General features: G+C 48.2%; 1 protein-coding gene and 1 long non-coding RNA gene across 14 annotated transcripts in view; one reads left to right on the top strand and one right to left on the bottom strand.

Moving 5' to 3' along the window:
• The window catches only part of dnmt3ab (DNA (cytosine-5-)-methyltransferase 3 alpha b), an 846,991-nt gene that overhangs the window by 320,448 nt on the left and 504,308 nt on the right, over positions 1-22,235 (top strand). The window lies entirely within an intron of this gene.
• LOC140410627 (uncharacterized) overlaps positions 1-22,235 on the bottom strand; it is a 95,609-nt gene that overhangs the window by 16,613 nt on the left and 56,761 nt on the right. The window lies entirely within an intron of this gene.

The following is a 22,235-nucleotide window of genomic DNA, read 5'->3' as shown; positions in this document are numbered from 1 at the left end:
ATCAATTTAAGGTATTGTTCTATTATCTTTAGCACAGACAGAGGAACCCCTTTTTTAATGTTGATTATAAGACCACATGGCAGGTTACTCATTATTGACATATGTATTGACTATCATTTTATGTATATAAATCCTCCATGAAAAAACAAATCAACATCACAAGTCATTATAAGTCATACAGACTGATTTTTGTAATTGCCACAAGAGTGACTCCATAAATATCTTTCAGTGTTCTAGGATCCTGCCAACACATATACATTACACAAATATAAAACTGTCTAGTTCAGGGAAAGCAGGCCTTCTGTTGCACTGGCACTTTTCCAATAAACTGTAATGGTCTCCTAAGGTCCCAATCTAGGCCTCTCGCTTTTGCATTCCTTCTGTGAAAAAATGGATCGACCCAAATGCTCAGTGTCATTTTGCTTTGAGTTAAAGTTGTAGGCTGCCTATGCAATGTTGACACAACTTTAACCTGCTTTATCAAGGATGATGACCTTAAACCTCACAAGGTCAGTAAATAGGAGTTAATCTAATTTGTTGTGCGTGGGCAGTGAAAGAAAGGGTATATACACGTGGAGGAGCAACTGAGTTCCATATTATCTGTCAGTCAACAGACACTTAAAAGCTGTGATATATTATGAGACAACATGATGCTTTCAGTTAAGAGGCTAATGAGTATGTTAATAGTTTCCACAGCCTGAAATGGGAATGTTGGAGATGATGGACACGGTCTACTAGTGATAGGCATTATACAGAATCTGAATACACAACTGCTGCTGAACTCTAAAGATTTCACATAGTTTTTGAGGTTTCTTGAGAGAGGAAAAAAGAGATCAATTGTTGGATATACGCTTTGCTAGATTTTCTGGGGCTCCACTTAAATGGGAAGGGTTCCTCCATTGGTTCAGTGACTTTCTCCAATGAATGAACCATTCAAATCATTAAAATCACAGGTTTGAGTTTTAATTGTGCTGTGCTAGCAGATCTTAATTCCTGGTTAATTTTACATTTAGCTTCAAAGATCCTTGTTTAACATCATCTTCACTTTTCAAGTGACCTCCCAAGGCCGATTATACACAGGGCTGGTAAGCCCAGTCAAAGAAAATGAGTTTAGTAAATTGCGATTGTACATCCTGCAGATAATACCACATGCAGCCACACTGTGCTGGTTGCTAAGGCTAGAATTAGCCTGGAGGTTCCTCAGAATTTTTCCCACTTTGCTGCTGTAACTTCCCCAGAAGTATGGAGGGAATGTGATTAACCTGATTAACGGTGATCCCCAGAATGTTGATGGTAGAGGTTCCATTGCTGGTGCTATTGAAGGTTAGGAGAGGTGTGTCGTGTTGGGTGTTCCGCTATACAGACGAACCAACACGGTTGTAGATGGTACAACTCTGTTTTATTACTCTTGATAACATCTGTAAATTTATGACTGTGGTTCGTAATTTACCCGTTAACCTGTGGACCTAGCCCTAACACTATCTTAGAGAGGCACTCAGCACATGGTGAGTGTCTGAGTGGCACGCTATGAGCTCTGTGCCCTGAGTTTTCTCCTGCTGGAATGAGCGGGAACTGTAACTGTGGTGTTCCCCATTTTATAGTGCGTGTGCTCTCACTGGTGATTGGCTGTGATATTGCGTGTGTGTTGATTGGTCCGTTGATCTGTCCATCAGTGTGTATGTGTGTTTGCACCATGATATGTTTATCTGAATATCATGACATCCCCCCTTTTTACAAGAATATGCGCCTATGTGGTAATAAATATTGGTGTGTACTGAGTGCAGCTGAATATGTGTGTGCAATATCTACAACATGTACATGAGGCTAAACTATATACATAGGAAGGTGTCAGGTGCAACATAGCAACGAGGTTGTACCATAAACAAAACAAGTGCAATCATCAAACATCGAAAGCGAACTCCTGTAACGACAAAAAGAGAAACACATTAACATTGTGGCATAACACTTTAGTGAGTCCAATGTGCAAACAGGCTCATAAGTCCAGCCTAGTAGGTGGGCGACGAATTCGGGTTGACCGCCTCAAGGGTGGGTTAGGATCCACCGGCTGAGGAATGGGCCTGGCCACAGGCGATAGAGGAATAGGCATGGTGGCAGGAAGCTCCACGAAGTCGCCATCAGGGACAATAGGAGGGCGTGGCACCGGTGCATAATCACGTAGCGAGCGCGGAAGCAGCCGAAGAGCCAGGCGATTACGCCGGCGTAATCTGGTGTGCGGGCAGCCACTGGAACTCCGTAATCTTCTTCACTAGGTGGCGAAGAGCCGTTGTGCGGGAGGCAAGGTTGGGAATGAACTTCCCCAGGAAGTTGACCATGCCTAGGAAGCGTAGCACTGCTTTCTTGTCTGCCGGCTGCGGCATGGCTGCAATAGCGCTCACTTTGTCTGCATCCGGACGCACTCCTGACTGGGATATGTGGTCTCCCAGAAACTTTAGCTCAGTTTGGCCAAAAGAACGCTTTTCACATGTCATGGATGCTTGACGAGCACAATGCAGCTGAAGAGTACTGCACCAAAAAATGCACAAGAAGCAATCAGGGCAGTATTGCATCCATAGTGGCCACCAGTACTAATCCCACCAGAGTTTTCAGGATCAGCGAACAGACAAATTAGGAGCAGGAATCGGCCACTTGAGCCATTCAGTAAGGTTGTGGCTGATCTGATTGTAACCTCACATTTCCACCTATCCCTGCTAATCTTTCACCCCTTGCTTATCAATAATCTATCTCCCTTTGTCTTAAAAATATTCAAAGACTCTGCTGCCCCACCTTTTGAGGAAGTTCCAAAGACTCTCATGAACCCATTTCGGTTCATCTCTATCTCAAATGGGTGACCTTATTGTTAAACTATGACCCCTAGTTCTACATTTTCCCAGAAGAGGAAACATTCTTTCCACCCTTCAGGGCCTTGTATGTTTCAATTAATCTTCTAAACTCTAGTGGATATGAGCTTAGCCTGTCCAAACTTTCCTCATGAGACAACGGGCGCGATTCTCCGATCGCGGGACAGAGTGTCCGCACTGTCATGAACGCCGTCACGTTCCACGACGGCACGAAACGGGCACAGGCACTAACGATTCTGTCCCCCACAGGGGGCCAGCACGGTGCTGGAGCGGTTCATGCCGCTCCAGCCTCACTTCCTGGTGCGCACTGGGCGCGGTGGCTTTACAGAACGCGCCAACCCCGACACAACATGGCGCGGGGTTCTGGGGCCGGACGCGCAACAAAGTAGGCACGGGGGGCAGAGAGGCCGGCCCGCCGATTGGTGGACCCCGATCACGGGCTAGACCCCATCGGAGGCCCCCCCCGGAGACCCCCCCTCCACGGGCCGCCCCCCGACCCCCGCGACAGCGACCAGGTGTGGACGGCGCCGGCGGGACTCTGCTTCCGTGCGGCCGCTTGGCCCATGCGGGCCGGAGAATCGGCGGCCCGGCATCGTACAGTGGCCCGCGACCGGAGCCGCGTCAAACGCGCCGGCGCAAATGGCGCCGATTCTCCGCACCTCGGAGAATCGCACACCGGCGTCGGGGTGGCATGGCGCAGTTGCGGCGATTCTCCGGCCCAGCGTGGAGCTGGGAGAATCGCGCCCAACATGCCTATTCTTGGTATTAATCGAGTAAACCTTCATTGAACTGCTTTCAATGCATTTGCATCCTTCCTTAAATAAGGAGATCAATACTGTACATAGTACTCCAGATGTGGTCTCACCAATGCACTGTACAACTGAAGCATAAGCCCCCTACTTTTATATTCAATTCAGCTCAAAATAAACATTAAATAACATCCTATTAGCTTTCCTAATTACATCCGTTTGTAGTTTCTTTACGTCTTCTCATAACTTACCTTCCTACCTATCTTTGTGTCATCAGCAAATTTAGCAACCATAGCTTTGGTCCCTTTGTCCAAGTCATTTGAGTCAAATGTTGAGGCACCAGCACTGATCCCTTTGGCACACCACTTATTATGTCTTGCCAACCAGAAAATGAGCCATTCATGCCTACTCTCTGCTTCCTGTTATCTAGCTAATCTTCTATCCATGACAATGTTACCCTGTACACTCTGAGCTTTTATTTTATGCAAGAGCCTTTTATGTGGCACCTTATCAAATGCCTTCTGGAAATCTAGGTATAGTACATCCACCGGTTCCCCATTATCCACAGCATATGTTACTTCTTTTAAGAACTCCAATAAATTGGCTAAACATGATTTCCCTTGCATGAAACCATAGAACATAGAACAATACAGCGCAGTACAGGCCCTTCGGCCCACGATGTTGCACCGAAACAAAAGCCATCTAACCTACACTATACCATTATCATCCATATGTTTATCCAATAAACTTTTAAATGCCCTCAATGTTGGCGAGTTCACTACTGTAGCAGGTAGGGCATTCCACGGCCTCACGACTCTTTGCGTAAAGAACCTACCCCTGACCTCTGTCCTATATCTATTACCCCTCAGTTTAAGGCTATGTCCCCTCGTGCTAGCCATTTCCATGCGCGGGAGAAGGCTCTCACTGTCCACCCTATCTATCCCTCTGATCATTTTGTATGCCTCTATTAAATCTCCTCTTAACCTTCTTCTCTCTAACGAAAACAACCTCAAGTCCATCAGCCTTTCCTCATAAGATTTTCCCTCCATACCAGGCAACATCCTGGTAAATCTCCTCTGCACCCGTTCCAAAGCCTCCACGTCCTTCCTATAATGCGGTGACCAGAACTGTACGCAATACTCCAAATGCGGCCGTACCAGAGTTCTGTACAGCTGCAACATGACCTCCTGACTCCGGAACTCAATCCCTCTACCAATAAAGGCCAACACTCCATAGGCCTTCTTCACCACCCTATCAACCTGGGTGGCAACTTTCAGGGATCTATGTACATGGACACCTAGATCCCTCTGCTCATCCACACTTTCAAGAACTTTTCCATTAGCCAAATATTCCACATTCCTGTTTTTCCTTCCAAAGTGAATCACCTCACACTTCTCTACATTAAACTCCATTTGCCACCTCTCAGCCCAGCACTGCAGCTTATCTATATCCCTCTGTAACCTGCTACTTCCTTCCACACTATCGACAACACCACCGACTTTAGTATCGTCTGCAAATTTACTCACCCACCCTTCTGCGCCTTCCTCTAGGTCATTGATAAAAATGACAAACAGCAACGGCCCCAGAACAGATCCTTGTGGTACTCCACTTGTGACAGAACTCCATTCTGAACATTTACCATCAACCACCACCCGCTGTCTTCTTTCAGCTAGCCAATTTCTGATCCACATCTCTAAATCACCCTCAATCCCCAGCCTCCGTATTTTCTGCAATAGCCTACCGTGGGGAACCTTATCAAACGCTTTTCTGAAATCCATATACACCACATCAACTGCTCTACCCTTGTCTACCTGTTCAGTCACCTTCTCAAAGAACTCGATAAGGTTTGTGAGGCATGACCTACCCTTCACAAAGCCATGCTGACTATCCCTGATCATATTATTCCTATCTAGATGATTATAAATCTTGTCTCTTATAATCCCCTCCAAGACTTTACCCACTACAGACGTGAGGCTCACCGGTCTATAGTTGCCGGGGTTGTCTCTGCTCCCCTTTTTGAACAAAGGGACCACATTTGCTATCCTCCAGTCCTCTGGCACTATTCCTGTATCCAATGATGACATAAAAATCAAAGCCAATGGTCCAGCAATCTCTTCCCTGGCCTCCCAGAGAATCCTAGGATAAATCCCATCAGGTCCCGGGGACTTATCTATTTTCAGCCTGTCCAGAATTGCCAACACCTCTTCCCTACGTACCTCAATGCCATCTAATCTATTTACCTGGAGCTCAGCATTCTCCTCCACAACATTATCTTTTTCCTGAGTGAATACTGACGAAAAATATTCATTTAGTATCTCGCCTATCTCTTCAGACTCTACACACAACTTCCCATCCCTGTCCTTGACTGGTCCTACTCTGTCCCTAGTCATTCGCTTATTCCTGACATACCTATAGAAAGCTTTTGGGTTTTCCTTGATCCTTCCTGCCAAATACTTCTCATGTCCCCTCCTTGCTCGTCTTAGCTCTCTCTTTAGATCCTTCCTCGCTACCTTGTAACTATCCATCGCCCCAACTGAAACTTCACACCTCATCTTCACATAGGCCTCCTTTTTCCTCTTAACAAGAGATTCCACTTCTTTGGTAAACCACGGTTCCCTCGCTCGGCACCTTCCTCCCTGCCTGACCGGTACATACTTATCAAGAACACGCAGTAGCTGATCCTTGAACAAGCTCCACTTATCCAGTGTGTCCAAAACTTGCAGCCTACTTCTCCACCTTATCCCCCCCAAGTCACGTCTAATGGCATCATAATTTCCCTTCCCCCAGCTATAACTCTTGCCCTGCGGTGTATTCTTATCCCTTTCCATCCTTAACGTAAACGTCACCGAATTGTGGTCACTGTCCCCAAAGTGCTCACCTACCTCCAAATCCAACACCTGGCCTGGTTCATTACCCAAAACCAAATCCAATGTGGCCTCGCCTCTTGTTGGCCTGCCAACAAACTGTGTCAGGAAACCCTCCTGCACACACTGTACAAAAAACAACCCATCTAATGTACTCGAACTATATCTTTTCCAGTCAATATTTGGAAAGTTAAAGTCTCCCATAATAACTACCCTATTACTTTCGCTCTTATCCAGGATCATCCTCGCCATCCTTTCCTCTACATCCCTAGAACTATTTGGAGGCCTATAGAAAACTCCCAACAAAACTCTCCTTTCCTGTTTCTAACCTCAGCCCATACTACCTCGGAAGATGAGTCCCCATCTAGCATCCTCCCTGCCACCGTAATACTGCTCTTGACTAGCAGCGCCACACCTCCCCCTCTTTTGCCTCCTTCTCTGTGCTTACTAAAACACCTAAACCCCGGAACCTGCAACATCCATTCCTGTCCCTGCTCTATCCATGTCTCCGAAATGGCCACAACATCGAAGTCCCAGGTACCAACCCATGCTGCCAGTTCCGCTACCTTATTTCGTATACTCCTGGCATTGAAGTAGACACACTTCAAACCACCAACCTGAACACTGCCCCCCTCCTGCGACGTCAAATCTGAGCTCCTGACCTCTATACTCTCATTCTCCCTTACCCTAAAACTACAATCCAGGTTCCCATGCCCCTGCTGCATTAGTTTAAACCCCCCCAAAGAGCACTAACAAATCTCCCCCCCAGGATATTTGTGCCCCGCAGGTTCAGATGTAGACCATCCTGTCTGTAGAGGTCCCACCTTCCCCAGAAAGAGCCCCAGTTATCCAGAAATCTGAATCCCTCCCGCCTGCACCATCCCTGTAGCCACATGTTTAATTGCTCTCTCTCCCTATTCCTCATCTCACTATCACGTGGCACGGGCAACAACCCAGAGATAACAACTCTGTTTGTTCTAGTTCTGAGCTTCCATCCTAGCTCCCTGAAAGCCTGCCTGACATCCTTATCCCCTTTCCTACCTATGTCGTTAGTGCCAATGTGGACCACGACTTGGGGCTGCTCCCCCTCCCCCTTAAGGACCCGGAAAACACGATCCGAGACATCACGTACCCTTGCACCTGGGAGGCAACATACCAAACGTGAGTCTCTCACGCTCCCACAAAATCTCCTATCTGTGCCCCTGACTATAGAGTCCCCAATTACTAATGCTCTGCTCCTCTCCCCCCTTCCCTTCTGAGCAACAGGGACAGACTCTGTGCCAGAGGTCCGTACCCCATGGCTTACCCCTGGTAAGTCCCCCCCCCCACAAGTATCCAAAGCGGTATACTTGTTTCTCAGGGGAACGACCGCAGGGGATCCCTGCACTGACTGTTTTTTCCCCGTCCCTCTTACAGTTACCCATCTATCTCCAATCTTTGGTGTAACTAATTCCCTGAAGCTGCTATCTATGACCCCCTCTGCCTCCCGAATGATCCGAAGTTCTTCCAACTCCAGCTCCAGTTCCCTAACTCGGTCTTGGAGGAGCTGGAGATGGCAGCACTTCCTGCAGGTAAAATCAGCAGGGACACTAACGGCATCCCTCACCTCAAACATCCTGCAGGAGGAACATTGCACTCCCTTCCCTGCCATTCCTCTAACTTTCTACCAAGATCTGGCTAACAACTAAATTAAATTTTTTTTATATATAAAAAAATATATATATTATTAATAACAATAATAAAATATGGTACTTACCTCACACCAAAGGGTTTTATTATTAGGTTAGAGGAGGAGGGCGGGTGGGAGACACTACACGTGTAGTGTCTCGGGTTTCCTCTCCACCAGAATTTATTGGTGAGGGTCTTCCCAGAAGTCCGCGGGTCGACTTCCTGTTCCCACCTTAAACACTAGAATTTTAAAAAAAAATTATTTAAAGGAGAAACTTACCTCCCAGAAATCACTTCCGCACTGCCCCCGCTGAAATGGACTAGCCTGCTCCGCTCCTGCTGAAATCGACTTGGCCTGCAAGGTAAGCAAGTTGTTAATCTGTACTCACCTCACCACAGACAGCGACCTTTTAAATGGTCCCCTCTGCCTCGCAGCCCCCGCGCTTTTTCAAAATTCCCGCGCTGATTCTAAGGTCCCAGCTCTCACTCCCGAACTCAACAGCTGACCTGCAAGGTAAGTAAGTTAATCTGTACTCACCTCACCACAGACAGCGACCTTTTAAATGGTCCCCTCTGCCTCGCAGCCCCCGCGCTTTTTCAAAATTCCCGCGCTGATTCTAAGGTCCCAGCTCTCACTCCCGAACTCAACAGCTGACCTGCAAGGTAAGTAAGTTAATCTGTACTCACCTCACCACAGACAGCGACCTTTTAAATGGTCCCCTCTGCCTCGCAGCCCCCGCGCTTTTTCAAAATTCCCGCGCTGATTCTAAGGTCCCAGCTCTCACTCCCGAACTCAACAGCTGACCTGCAAGGTAAGTAAGTTAATCTGTACTCACCTCACCACAGACAGCGACCTTTTAAATGGTCCCCTCTGCCTCGCAGCCCCCGCGCTTTTTCAAAATTCCCGCGCTGATTCTAAGGTCCCAGCTCTCACTCCCGAACTCAACAGCTGACCTGCAAGGTAAGTAAGTTAATCTGTACTCACCTCACCACAGACAGCGACCTTTTAAATGGTCCCCTCTGCCTCGCAGCCCCCGCGCTTTTTCAAAATTCCTGCGCTGATTCTAAGGTCCCAGCTCTCACTCCCAAACTCAACAGCTGACCTGCAAGGTAAGTAAGTTAATCTGTACTCACCTCACCACAGACAGCGACCTTTTAAATGGTCCCCTCTGCCTCGCAGCCCCCGCGCTTTTTCAAAATTCCCGCGCTGATTCTAAGGTCCCAGCTCTCACTCCCGAACTCAACAGCTGACCTGCAAGGTAAGTAAGTTAATCTGTACTCACCTCACCACAGACAGCGACCTTTTAAATGGTCCCCTCTGCCTCGCAGCCCCCGCGCTTTTTCAAAATTCCTGCGCTGATTCTAAGGTCCCAGCTCTCACTCCCGAACTCAATAGCTGACCTGCAAGGTAAGTAAGTTAATCTGTACTCACCTCACCACAGACAGCGACCTTATAAATGGTCCCCTCTGCCTCGCAGCCCCCGCGCTTTTTCAAAATTCCCGCGCTGATTCTAAGATCCCAGCTCTCACTCCCGAACTCAACAGCTGACCTGCAAGGTAAGCAAGTTAATCTGTACTCACCTCACCACAGACAGCGACCTTTTAAATGGTCCCCTCTGCCTCGCAGCCCCCGCGCTTTTTCAAAATTCCCGCGCTGATTCTAAGGTCCCAACTCTCACTCCCGAACTCAACAGCTGACCTGCAAGGTAAGCAAGTTAATCTGTACTCACCTCACCACAGACAGCGACCTTTTAAATGGTCCCCTCTGCCTCGCAGCCCCCGCGCTTTTTCAAAATTCCCGCGCTGATTCTCAGGTCCCAGCTCTCACTCCCGAACTCAACAGCTGACCTGCAAGGTAAGCAAGTTAATCTGTACCATGTTGACGGTTCTTGATTAACTTGAATTTTTCAAAGCGGCTCACTATAATGTCCTTAATAATGGCTTCTAACATTTTCCTTCTGACAGATGTTAAGTTAATTGATTTGTAGTTTCCTGATTTCTGTCTCCCTCCTATTTTGAATAAATGAGTTGTATTAGCTATTTTCCAAGCACTTGAGCATTTTCCGAATCTGGGGAATTTTGGAAAATTAAAACCAGCACATCAACTATGTCACTAGGTACTTTGTTTAAAACCTTCGGGTGAAGTCCATCAGGACCCAGAGACTTGTCAAACCGAGCTCCAATAATTTGTTCAGTATCATTTTCCTGGCGATTGTAATTTTCTTGTTCCTCCTGCCTTTCCATGTCCAGATTTTCAGCTATTTCTGGGATGTTCCTTGTATCGTCTGTCATGAAAACTGATGCAAAATGTCTGTTTAACTCATCTGCCACCTCCTTATTTTTCTTTATTAATTCCCCAGACTCATTTTCTATAGATCCAATATAGATTCACAAAGGAGAGGGACACATTGTTTGGTGGTGTCTCAGAGAAATATGTAAATACTTTAGAACAGGTCGTTATTACGAGGGAGGAAGTGTTGGATGTGTTAAAAAGCATTAAGTTAGACAAATTCCCAGGGCCAGATGGCATCTATCCCAGATTTCTGAGGGAGACAAGAGATAAAATTACTGGGCCTCTAACAGAAATCTTTGTTTCCTCGTTGGCCACACGTGAGATCCTAGAGGTTGGAGGTTAGCCAATGTTGTCCTGTTATTTAAGAAGGTTAGCAAGGATAACCCGGGTAATTATAGGCCAGTGAGCTTGACGTCAGTGATAGGGAAACTGTTGGATAAGATTCTCAGAGATAGGATCTATGCACATTCGGAAGTAAATGGTCTTATTAGCGACAAGCAACATGGTTTTGTACGAGGGAAGTCAGTCTCACTAATTTAATTGAGTTTTTTGAAGAGGTAACAAAAATGATTGACGAGGGAAGGGCTGTGGATGTTGTCTACATGGACTTTAGTAAGGCATTTGACAAGGTCCCTCATGGCAGGCTGGTGCAAAAGATTAAATCACATGGGGCCAGGGGTGAACTAGCTAGATGGATTCAGAACTGGCTTGGCCATAGAAGACAGAGGGTAGCAGTGGAAGGGTGTTTTCCGAATGGAGGGCTGTAACTAGTGGTGATACGCAGGAATTGGTACTGGGACATCTGCGGTTTGTAATATATATAAACGACTTGAAATAAAACGTAGCTGACCTGATTAGCAAGTTTGCAGAGGAGACTAAGATTGCAGGAATTGCGGATAGTGATGAAGATTGTCAGAGAATGGAGCTGGAGTAAGGGCAAGTGGGAGGAGGAGCTTGGGGAGGAGATAGATGAGGGTCTATGGGCTGATGCCCTGAGTAGGGTTAATTCTTCCTCCTCTTGCGCCAGGCTTAGCCTAATTCAGTTCAAGGTTACTCACAGAGCGCATATGACAGGGGCGAGGTTGAGTAGGTTCTTTGGAGTGGAGGACAGATGTGGGAGGTGCTCGGGAAGCCCGGCAAATCACGTCCATATGTTCTGGTCGTGCCCGGCACTAGATGGGTTTTGGAGGGGTTTTGCGAGGACTATTTCCAAGGTGGTGACTGCCCGGGTCAAGCCCAGCTGGGGATTAGCATTATCTGTGGTATCGGACAAGCCGGGAGTGCAGGAGGCGAAAGAGGCCTGTATCCTGGCCTTTGCGTCCCTGGTAGCCCGGCGGAGGATTTTGCTACTATGGAAGGATGCAAAGCCCCCTAGTTTGGAAGCTTGGATCAATGACATGGCAGGGTTCATCAAGCTGGAGAGGATAAAGTTTGCCTTGCGAGGGTCTGTGCAAGGGTTCTCCAGGCGGTGGCAACCGTCCCTAGACTATCTCGCGGAGCGCGAGGAGGAGGGCAGCAGCAGCAGCAGCCCAGGGGAGGGGGGGGGGGTTCTCTTGGGGTGGTGTTTGGGTTAAGGTGTTTTTTTTTTCCTATTTGTGCTTTTTACTGTTATATGGGGGGTTACTGTATATGGGGGAAATCCAATGTATAATTTCTACTTGTTGTGTGCTTGTTGCTTTCTTTTTGTTGGGGGGGGGGGGGGTTGTTGAAAATTTGTTGAAAAACTTGAATACATTTTTTTTTTAAAGAAAATGGAGCTGGATATAGATAGGCTGCAAAATTGGGCGGAGAAATGGCAGATGGAATTTAACATGGACAAATGCAATTCAAGCGAGAACTATAAAATAAATGGCAGAACCATCAGGAGCATAGAGTCACAGAGAGATCTGGGTGTGCAGGTCCACAGTTCCTTAATAGTGGCAGCACAGGTGAAAATGATGATAAAGAAAGCATATGGCATGCTTGCCTTCATCGGACGGGGTATTGAGTATAAAAGCTCACAAATTATGTTACAGTTATATAGAATGTTGGTTTGGAATACTGTGTCCAATTCTGGTCACCACACTACCAGAAGGACGTGGAGGCTTTGGAGAGAGTACAGAAAAGGTTTACCAGGATGTTGCCTGGTATGGAGGGTATTAGCTATGAGGAGAGATTGAATAAACTGGGATTGTTCTCCCTAGAGAGACGGAGGTTGAGGGGCGACTTGATAGAAGTTAATAAAATTATGAGGGTTATAGATAGGGTGAACATTTGGAAGCTTTTTTCCAGGGCGGAAATGACAATTACAAGGGGGCACAAGTTCAAGGTGAGGGGGTATAGGTTCAGTGGAGATGTGCAGGGGAAGTTTTTACACCGAGGGTGGTGGTGGCCTGGAGTACACTACCAAGTGAGGTGATTGAGGCAAATACGTTACCGACCTTTAAGACTTATCTGGATAGACATATGAACAGACGGGGTATAGAAAGATATAGACAGTTGGTCTAGATAGGACACGTGATTGGCAGAGGCTTGGAGGACCGAAGGTCCTGTTCCTGTGTTGTACTGTTCTTTGTTCAGTGCTCACTTTATTAACCTTTTTCTTTTTAAAGTATCTATAGAAACTCTTTAACTACCTGTCTTTTTATTTCTAGCAAGCTTTCGCTCATACTCTTTAATTTTTCCCTCCCTCTTAATCCTTTAATTATTCTTTGCTGTTTTTTATATGCTGTCCAATCTTCTGACCTGCCACCCATCCTGGTGCAATTATATGCTTTTACTTTAAGTTTGATACTATATTTATCTTTTTTTTGTTAACCACAGATGGTGGGTTCTCCCTTTGGAATTTTTCTTTCTCGTTCTATTCTGTATTCTGAAATTCTCCTTAAATGTCCCCCTCTGCATCTCCATTGACCTATCTCTTAACCTCATTTGTCAGTTCACTTTAGCTAGCTGTGCTTTCATGTCCTCATAATTACCCTTATTTAATTGAAAACACTACTCTTGGACCCACTCTTCCCTCCCTCGAACTGAATGCAAAATTCGATCATATTATGATAGTTGTGGCCCGGCAGTGCCTTCGCAATGAGGTCATTAATCACTCCTATCTCATTGCACAATACCGGGTCTAGTATAGCCTGTCTCAGGTTGGTGCCAGAATGTGCTGTTTTAAGAAATTACCCTGAAAATATTCTATGATTTGCCCATCTAAGATACTTTTGCTTTTCTGATTTTTCCAGCCGAGAAGCCGATTAAAATCTCCCATGATTATCTGACAAAATTGTTTCCTCCTTTATACCCTGGCCACTGTTAGGGGCCCATGCACCACTCCCACAAGTGACTTATTGCCTTTATCATTTCTCATCTCTACCCAAACCGCTTCGACATCCTGTGACCAGTGGGGTTGCACAAAGATCAATGCTGGCACCACAAATGTTTACAGTATGTATCAATGACTTGGAGGAAGGCAGCAAACATACTAAAGCCAAATTTGCAGACGACACAAACATAGGTGGAAAGGAAAGGTAAGTTGCGAGCGGGATACAAACAATTTGCAAAGATGTTTATTTCAGAAAAGATGTTATTTCATTGGAAGCGTTTCAGGGAAGGTTCCCGAGGATGATCCTCGGTATGGAGGGATTGTCTGATAAGCAGAGATTAAACAGGTAGGGATTCTACTCATTGTCATTTAGAAGAATGAGAGGTGATCTCATTGAAACATATAGAATTCTTAAGGGGTTTGACAGGGTAAATGTTGAGAGGATGTTTCCCCTCATGGGGGAGTCTAGGACCAGAGGGCACTGTCCCAGAATAGAGAGGGGCCAATTTAAGTATGACATGAGGAGGAATTTCTTCTTTCAGAGGGTTGTGAATCTTTGGAACTCTTTACTACAGAGAGCTGTAGAGGCTGAGTCAGATAGATTCTTGATCAGTAAGGGAATTAAGGATTGCGGGGAAATGGCAGGACAGTGAGTGTGAGGAATGTCAGATCAGCCATGATCTGATTGAATGGCAGAGTAGGCTCAAGGGGCCGATTGGCCTACTCCTGCTCCTATTTCTTATGGTCTTATAGTTTCCTGAATTAAGGACATCCCTCTCTATTTTACAAGCACTATCATTAGTTAAGACAACCACCCTTTCTTATTTTCTTTTTTTTAAATAAAATATTTTATTGAAAATTTTTGGTCAACCATCACAGTACATTGTGTATCCTTTACACAATAATATAACAGTATAAATAACAATGACCTGTTTTATAAACAAAGAATAAATAATATATAACAAAAACGAAAACTAAAACTAAATGGCAACTGCCTTGTCTCAGATAAACACTCTCCAAAAATATGATTTAACAGTCCAATTTACAATTATTTATAGCAATGACCTATACATATTATACATATATATTAACAACCCTGAGAGCCCTTCTGGTTCCTCCCCCCACCCTCCCTGGGCTGCTGCTGCTGTCTTCTTCTTTTCCATTCCCTCTATCTCTCTTTGAGGTATTCGATGAACGGTTGCCACCGCCTGGTGAACCCTTGAGCCGATCCCCTTAGGACGAACTTAATCCGTTCCAGCTTTATAAACCCTGCCATGTCATTTATCCAGGTCTCCACACCCGGGGGCTTGGCTTCCATCCACATCAACAGTATCCTGCGCCGGGCTACTAGGGACGCAAAGGCCAAAACATCGGCCTCTCTCGCCTCCTGCACTCCCGGCTCTTGCGCAACCCCAAATATAGCCAACCCCCAGCTTGGTTCGACCTGGACCCCCACTACTTTCGAAAGCACCTTTGTCACCCCCACCCAGAACCCCTGTAGTGCCGGACATGACCAGAACACGTGGGTGTGATTCGCTGGGCTTCTCGAGCATCTCGCACACCTATCCTCTACCCCAAAAAATTTACTGAGCCGTGCTCCAGTCATATGCGCCCTGTGTAACACCTTAAATTGTATCAGGCTTAGCCTGGCACACGAGGACGATGAGTTTACCCTACTTAGGGCATCCGCCCACAGCCCCTCCTCAATCTCCTCCCCCAGCTCTTCTTCCCATTTCCCTTTCAGCTCATCTACCATAATCTCCCCCTCGTCCCTCATTTCCCTATATATATCTGACACCTTACCGTCCCCCACCCATGTCTTTGAGATCACTCTGTCCTGCACCTCATGCGTCGGGAGCTGCGGGAATTCCCTCACCTGTTGCCTCGCAAAAGCCCTCAGTTGCATATACCGGAATGCATTCCCTTGGGGCAACCCATATTTCTCGGTCAGCGCTCCCAGACTTGTGAACTTCCCATCCACAAACAGATCTTTCAGTTGCGTTACTCCTGCTCTTTGCCATATTCCAAATCCCCCATCCATTCTCCCCGGGGCAAACCTATGGTTATTTCTTATCGGGGACCCCACCAAGGCTCCCGTCTTTCCCCTATGCCGTCTCCACTATCCCCAAATTTTCAAAGTCGCCACCACCACCGGGCTTGTGGTGTATTTCTTCGGTGAGAACGGCAATGGGGCCGTCACCATAGCATGTAGGCTAGTCCCCCTACAGGACGCCCTCTCCAATCTCTTCCACGCCGCTCCCTCCTCTTCTCCCATCCACTTACTCACCATTGAGATATTGGCGGCCCAGTAGTACTCACTTAGGCTCGGTAGTGCCAGCCCCCCCCATCCCTACTACGCTGTAAGAATCCCTTCCTCACTCTCGGGTCTTCCCGGCCCACACAAAACTCATGATACTCTTTTCGATCCTTTTGAAAAAAGCCTTCGTGATCACCACCGGGAGGCACTGAAACACAAAGAGGAATCTCGGGAGGACTACCATTTTAACCGCCTGCACCCTCACTGCCAGTGACAGGGATACCATGTCCCATCTCTTGAAGTCCTCCTCCATTTGTTCCACCAATCGCGTTAAATTTAACCTATGCAATGTACCCCAATTCTTGGCTATCTGGATCCCCAAGTAACGAAAGTCCCTTGTTACCTTCCTCAGCGGAAAGTCCTCTATTTCGCTGCTCTGCTCCCCTGGATGCACCACAAACAACTCACTTTTCCCCATGTTCAGTTTATATCCTGAGAATTCTCCAAACTCCCGAAGTGTCCGCATTATCTCTGGCATCCCCTCCGCCGGGTCCGCTACATATAACAACAAATCATCCGAATACAGAGATACCTGGTGTTCTTCTCCTCCTCTAAGCACTCCCCTCCACTTCTTGGAACCCCTCAATGCTATTGCCAGGGGCTCAATCGCCAGTGCAAACAATAATGGGGACAGAGGGCATACCTGCCTTGTCCCTCTATGGAGCCGAAAGTATGCAGATCCCCGTCCATTCGTGACCACACTCGCCACTGGGGTCCTATACAACAGCTGCACCCATCCAACATACTCATCTCCAAAACCAAATCTCCTCAGCACCTCCCACAGATAATCCCACTCCACTCTATCAAATGCTTTCTCGGCATCCATCGCCACCACTATCTCCGCTTCCCCCTCTGGTGGGGGCATCATCATTACCCCTAGCAGCCTCCGTATATTCGTATTCAGCTGTCTCCCCTTCACAAACCCAGTTTGGTCCTCATGGACCACCCTCGGGACACAATCCTCTATCCTCATTGCCATTACCTTGGCCAGAATCCTAGCGTCTACATTTAGGAGGGAAATAGGTCTATAGGACCCGCATTGCAGCGGGTCCTTTTCCTTCTTTAGGAGAAGCGATATCGTTGCCTCAGACATAGTCGGGGGCAGCTGTCCCCTTTCCTTTGCCCCATTAAAGGTCCTCATCAGTAGCGGGGCGAGCAAGTCCACATATTTCCTGTAAAATTCAACTGGGAATCCATCCGGTCCCGGAGCCTTCCCCGCCTGCATGCTCCTAATTCCTTTCACTACTTCCTCTATTTCAATCTGTGCTCCCAGTCCCACCCTTTCCTGCTCCTCCACCTTGGGAAATTCCAGCCGGTCCAGAAAGCCCATCAATCTCTCCCTCCCATCCGGGGGTTGAGCTTCGTATAATTTTTTATAAAATGCCTTGAACACTCCATTCACTCTCTCCGCTCCCCGCTCCATCTCTCCTTCCTCATCCCTCACTCCCCCTATTTCCCTCACTGCTCCCCTTTTCCTCAATTGGTGGGCCAGCAACCTGCTCGCCTTCTCCCCATATTCGTACTGTACACCCTGTGCCTTCCTCCACTGTGCCTCTGCAGTACCCGTTGTCAGCAAGTCAAATTCTACGTGTAGCCTTTGCCTTTCCCTGTACAGTCCCTCCTCCGGTGCCTCCGCATATTGCCTGTCCACCCTCAGAAGTTCTTGCAGCAACCGCTCCCGTTCCCTACTCTCCTGCTTTCCTTTATGTGCCCTTATTGATATCAGCTCCCCTCTAACCACTGCCTTCAATGCCTCCCAGACCACTCCCACCTGGACCTCCCCATTATCATTGAGTTCCAAGTACTTTTCAATGCACCCCCTCACCCTTAGACACACACCCTCATCTGCCATTAGTCCCATGTCCATTCTCCAGGGTGGGCGCCCTTCTGTTTCCTCCCCTATCTCCAAGTCCACCCAATGTGGAGCGTGATCCGAAATGGCTATAGCCGTATACTCCGTTCCCCTCACCTTCGGGATCAACGCCCTTCCCAAAACAAAAAAGTCTATTCGCGAATAGACTTTGTGGACATAGGAGAAAAACGAAAACTCCTTACTCCTGGTCTGCTAAATCTCCACGGGTCTACTCCTCCCATCTGCTCCATAAAATCTTTGAGCACCTTGGCTGCTGCCGGCCTCCTTCCAGTCCTGGACCTCGACCTGTCCAGCCCTGGTTCCAACACCGTATTGAAATCTCCCCCCATTACCAACTTTCCCACCTCTAGGTCCGGGAAGCGTCCTAGCATACGCCTCATAAAATTGGCATCATCCCAGTTCGGGGCATATACGTTTACCAAAACCACCGTCTCCCCCTGTAGTTTGCCACTCACCATCACGTATCTGCCCCCGCTATCCGCCACTATAGTCTTTGCCTCAAACATTACCCGCTTCCCCACTAATATAGCCACCCCCCTGTTTTTCGCATCTAGCCCCGAATGGAACACCTGCCCCACCCAACCTTTGCGTAGTCTCACCTGGTCTATCAGTTTCAAGTGCGTTTCCTGTAACATAACCACGTCTGCCTTAAGTTTCTTAAGGTGTGAGAGTACCCGTGCCCTCTTTATCGGCCCGTTCAGCCCTCTCACGTTCCACGTGATCAGCCGGGTTGGGGGGCTTTTTACCCCCCCCCTTGTCGATTAGCCATCCCCTTTTTCCAGCTCCTCACCCGGTTCCCACGCAGCTGTGTCCCCCCCAGGCGGTGCCACCCCCACCCATCCCACCCCATGCCAGCTCCCCCCTCTCCCCAGCAGCAGCAGCCCAATAATTCCCCCCTCCCACCCCCCCCCGCTAGATCCCCCACTAGCGTAGTTACACCCCCCATGTTGCTCCCAGAAGTCAGCAAACTCTGGCCGACCTCGGCTTCCCCCCATGACCTCGGCTCGCACCGTGCGACGCCCCCTCCTTCCTGCTTCCCTATTCCCGCCATGATTATCATAGCGCGGGAACCGAGCCCGCGCTTCTCCCTTGGCCCCGCCCCCAATGGCCAACGCCCCATCTGCTCCACCTCCTTTCCTCCCCCACCACCTCCTGTGGAAGAGAGAAAAGTTACCACATCGCAGGATTAATAACATAAAACTCCTCTTTCCCCCGTTTTTACCCCCCTCTTCGCCCCCCATACTCGCCCCACCACTTTGTTTCAAACGTTCTTTTTTTAATAACCCGCTCATTCCAATTTTTCTTCCACGATAAAAGTCCACGCCTCATCCGCCGTCTCAAAGTAGTGGTGCCTCCCTTGATATGTGACCCACAGTCTTGCCGGTTGCAGCATTCCGAATTTTATCTTCTTTTTGTGAAGCACCGCCTTGGCCCGATTAAAGCTCCCCCTCCTTCTCGCCACCTCCGCACTCCAGTCTTGGTATACGCGGATCACCGCGCTCTCCCACTTACTGCTCCGAGTTTTCTTTGCCCATCTAAGGACCATCTCTCTACCCTTAAAACGGAGGAATCTCACCACTATAGCTCTAGGAATTTCTCCTGCTCTCGGTCCTCGCGCCATCACTCGGTATGCTCCCTCCACCTCCAGCGGACCCGCCGGGGCCTCCGATCCCATTAACGAGTGCAGCATCGTGCTCACATATGCCCCGACGTCCGCTCCCTCTGCACCTTCAGGAAGACCAAGAATCCTTAGGTTGTTCCTCCTCGCGTTGTTCTCCAGCGCCTCCAGCCTTTCCACACATCGTTTATGGTGTGCCTCGTGCATCTCCGTCTTCACCACCAGGCCCTGTATGTCGTCCTCATTCTCGGCAGCCTTTGCCTTCACGACCCGAAGCTCCCGCTCCTGGGCCTTTTGCTCCTCCTTTAGCCCTTCGATCGCCTGTAATATCGGGGCCAACAGCTCCTTCTTCATTTCCTTTTTGAGTTCTTCCACGCAGCGTTTCAAAAACTCGTGTTGTTCAGGGCCCCATATTAAACTGGCACCTTCCGACGCCATCTTGGTTTTTGCTTGCCTTCCTTGCCGCTGCTCTAAAGGATCCACCGCAATCCGGCCACCTTCCTCCTTTTTTCATCCGTATCCAGGGGGGATTCCCTTCTGGTTCACCGCACAGTACTTTTAGCCGTTAAAATTGCCGTTGGGGCTCTTATTAAGAGCCCAAAGGTCCGTTCCACCGGGAGCTGCCGAAACGTGCGACTCAGCTGGTCATCGCCGCACCCGGAAGTCCCTTTCTTATTTTCATAGCTTCCTTTCCTTTCTTTTTTAAAAAAATATATTTTATTCAAGATTTTTTGGCCGAACATAACAGTACACAGTTTTTCTTTTTAACAACAATAAAACAATATAAATAACAGTGGCCAGTTTTAAACAAATAAATAAATAATAGATAAACAAAAACTAAATGGCAACTGCCTTATCAAAAATAGTTACTCTCCAAAAGTACAATCTAACAGTCCAATATACATTACCTAAAACAAATGCCTATACATATACAATGACATCCCTGAGAGCCCGCCCGGGTCCTCCTCCCCCCGCCCCCCCCCCCTGCCCCCTGGGTTGCTGCTGTTGCCTTCTTTCTTTTCCATTCCCTCTATCGTTCTGTGAGGTAGTTGACGAACGGTTGCCACCGCCTGGTGAACCCCTGAGCCGAACCCTTTAATACAAACTTGATCCATTCTAGCTTTATAAACCCTGCCATGTCATTTATCCAGGTCTCCACGCCTGGGGGTTTGGCTTCCTTCCACAGAAGCAATATCCTGCGGCGGGCTACTAGGGACGCAAAGGCCAAAACACCAGCCTCTCTCGCCTCCTGTACTCCCGGCTCTTCTGCGACCCCGAATATAGCCAACCCCCAGCTTGGCTCGACCCGGACGCCCACCACCTTCGAAAGCACCTTCGCCACCCCCACCCAGAACCCCTGTAGTGCCGGACATGACCAGAACATGTGGGTGTGATTCGCTGGGCTTCTCGAGTATCTCCCACACCTATCCTCTACCCCGAAAAATTTACTGAGCCGTGCTCCAGTCATATGCGCCCTGTGTAAAACCTTAAATTGTATCAAGCTTAGCCTGGCACACGAGGACGACGAGTTTACCCTACGTAGGGCATCAGCCCATAGCCCCTCTTCGATCTCTTCCCCCAACTCTTCCTACCATTTCCCTTTCAGCTCATCTATCATGATCTCCCCCTCGTCCCTCATTTCCCTATATATATCCGACACCCTACCATCCCCCACCCATGTCTCTGAGATCACTCTATCTTGCACCTCCTGCGTCGGAAGCTGCGGGAATTCCCTCACCTGTTGCCTCGCAAACGCCCTCAGTTGCAAATACCTAAACGCATTCCCTTGGGGCAACCCATATTTTTCCGTCAGCGCTCCCATACTTGCAAACGTCCCATCCAGGAACAGATCTCTCAGTTGTACTACCCCAGCTCTTTGCCATACTCCAAATCCCCCATCCATTCTCCCCAGAACAAACCTATGGTTATTTCGTATCGGGGACCGCACCGAGGCTCCCGTCCTTCCCCTATGCCGTCTCCACTGCCCCCAAATTTTTAGTGTTGCCACCACCACTGGGCTTGTGGTGTATTTCTTCGGTGAGAACGGCAACGGTGCCGTCACCATTGCTTGTAGGCTGGTCCCCTTGCAGGACGCCCTCTCCAATCTCTTCCACGCCGCTCCCTCCCCTTCTCCCATCCACTTACACACCATTGAGATATTGGCGGCCCAGTAATAATCATTTAGGCTCGGTAGTGCCAGCCCCCCTCTATCTCTACTACGCTGCAAGAACCCCCTCCTCAGTCTCGTGGTCTTCCCGGCCCACACAAAACTCATAATACTTTTCTCAATTCTCTTTAAAAAAGCCTTCGTGACCATCACCGGGAGGCACTGAAACACAAAGAGGAATCTCGGGAGAACCACCATTTTAATCGCCTGCACCCTACCTGCCAGTGACAGGGACACCATGTCCGATCCCTTGAAATCCTCCTCCATCTGTTCCACCAATCGTGTTAAATTAAGCCGGTGTAAGGTTCCCCAATTCTTGGCTATCTGAATTCCTAAGTACTGGAAGTCTCTTGTTACCTTCCTCAGCGGTAAATCCTCTATTTCCCTGCTCTGCTCCCCCGGATGCACCACAAACAACTCACTTTTCCCCATGTTCAATTTGTACCCCGAAAAATCCCCAAACTCCCCAAGTATCCACATTATCTCTGGCATCCCCTCCACCGGGTCCGCAACATACAACAACAAATCAT

Source organism: Scyliorhinus torazame, chromosome 4 (genome assembly GCF_047496885.1).
Source record: "Scyliorhinus torazame isolate Kashiwa2021f chromosome 4, sScyTor2.1, whole genome shotgun sequence".
Lineage (NCBI taxonomy): Eukaryota > Metazoa > Chordata > Chondrichthyes > Carcharhiniformes > Scyliorhinidae > Scyliorhinus > Scyliorhinus torazame.
The sequence above is the reverse complement of the archived record's forward strand: the minus strand, read 5'-3'. Positions and strand labels throughout refer to the sequence as shown.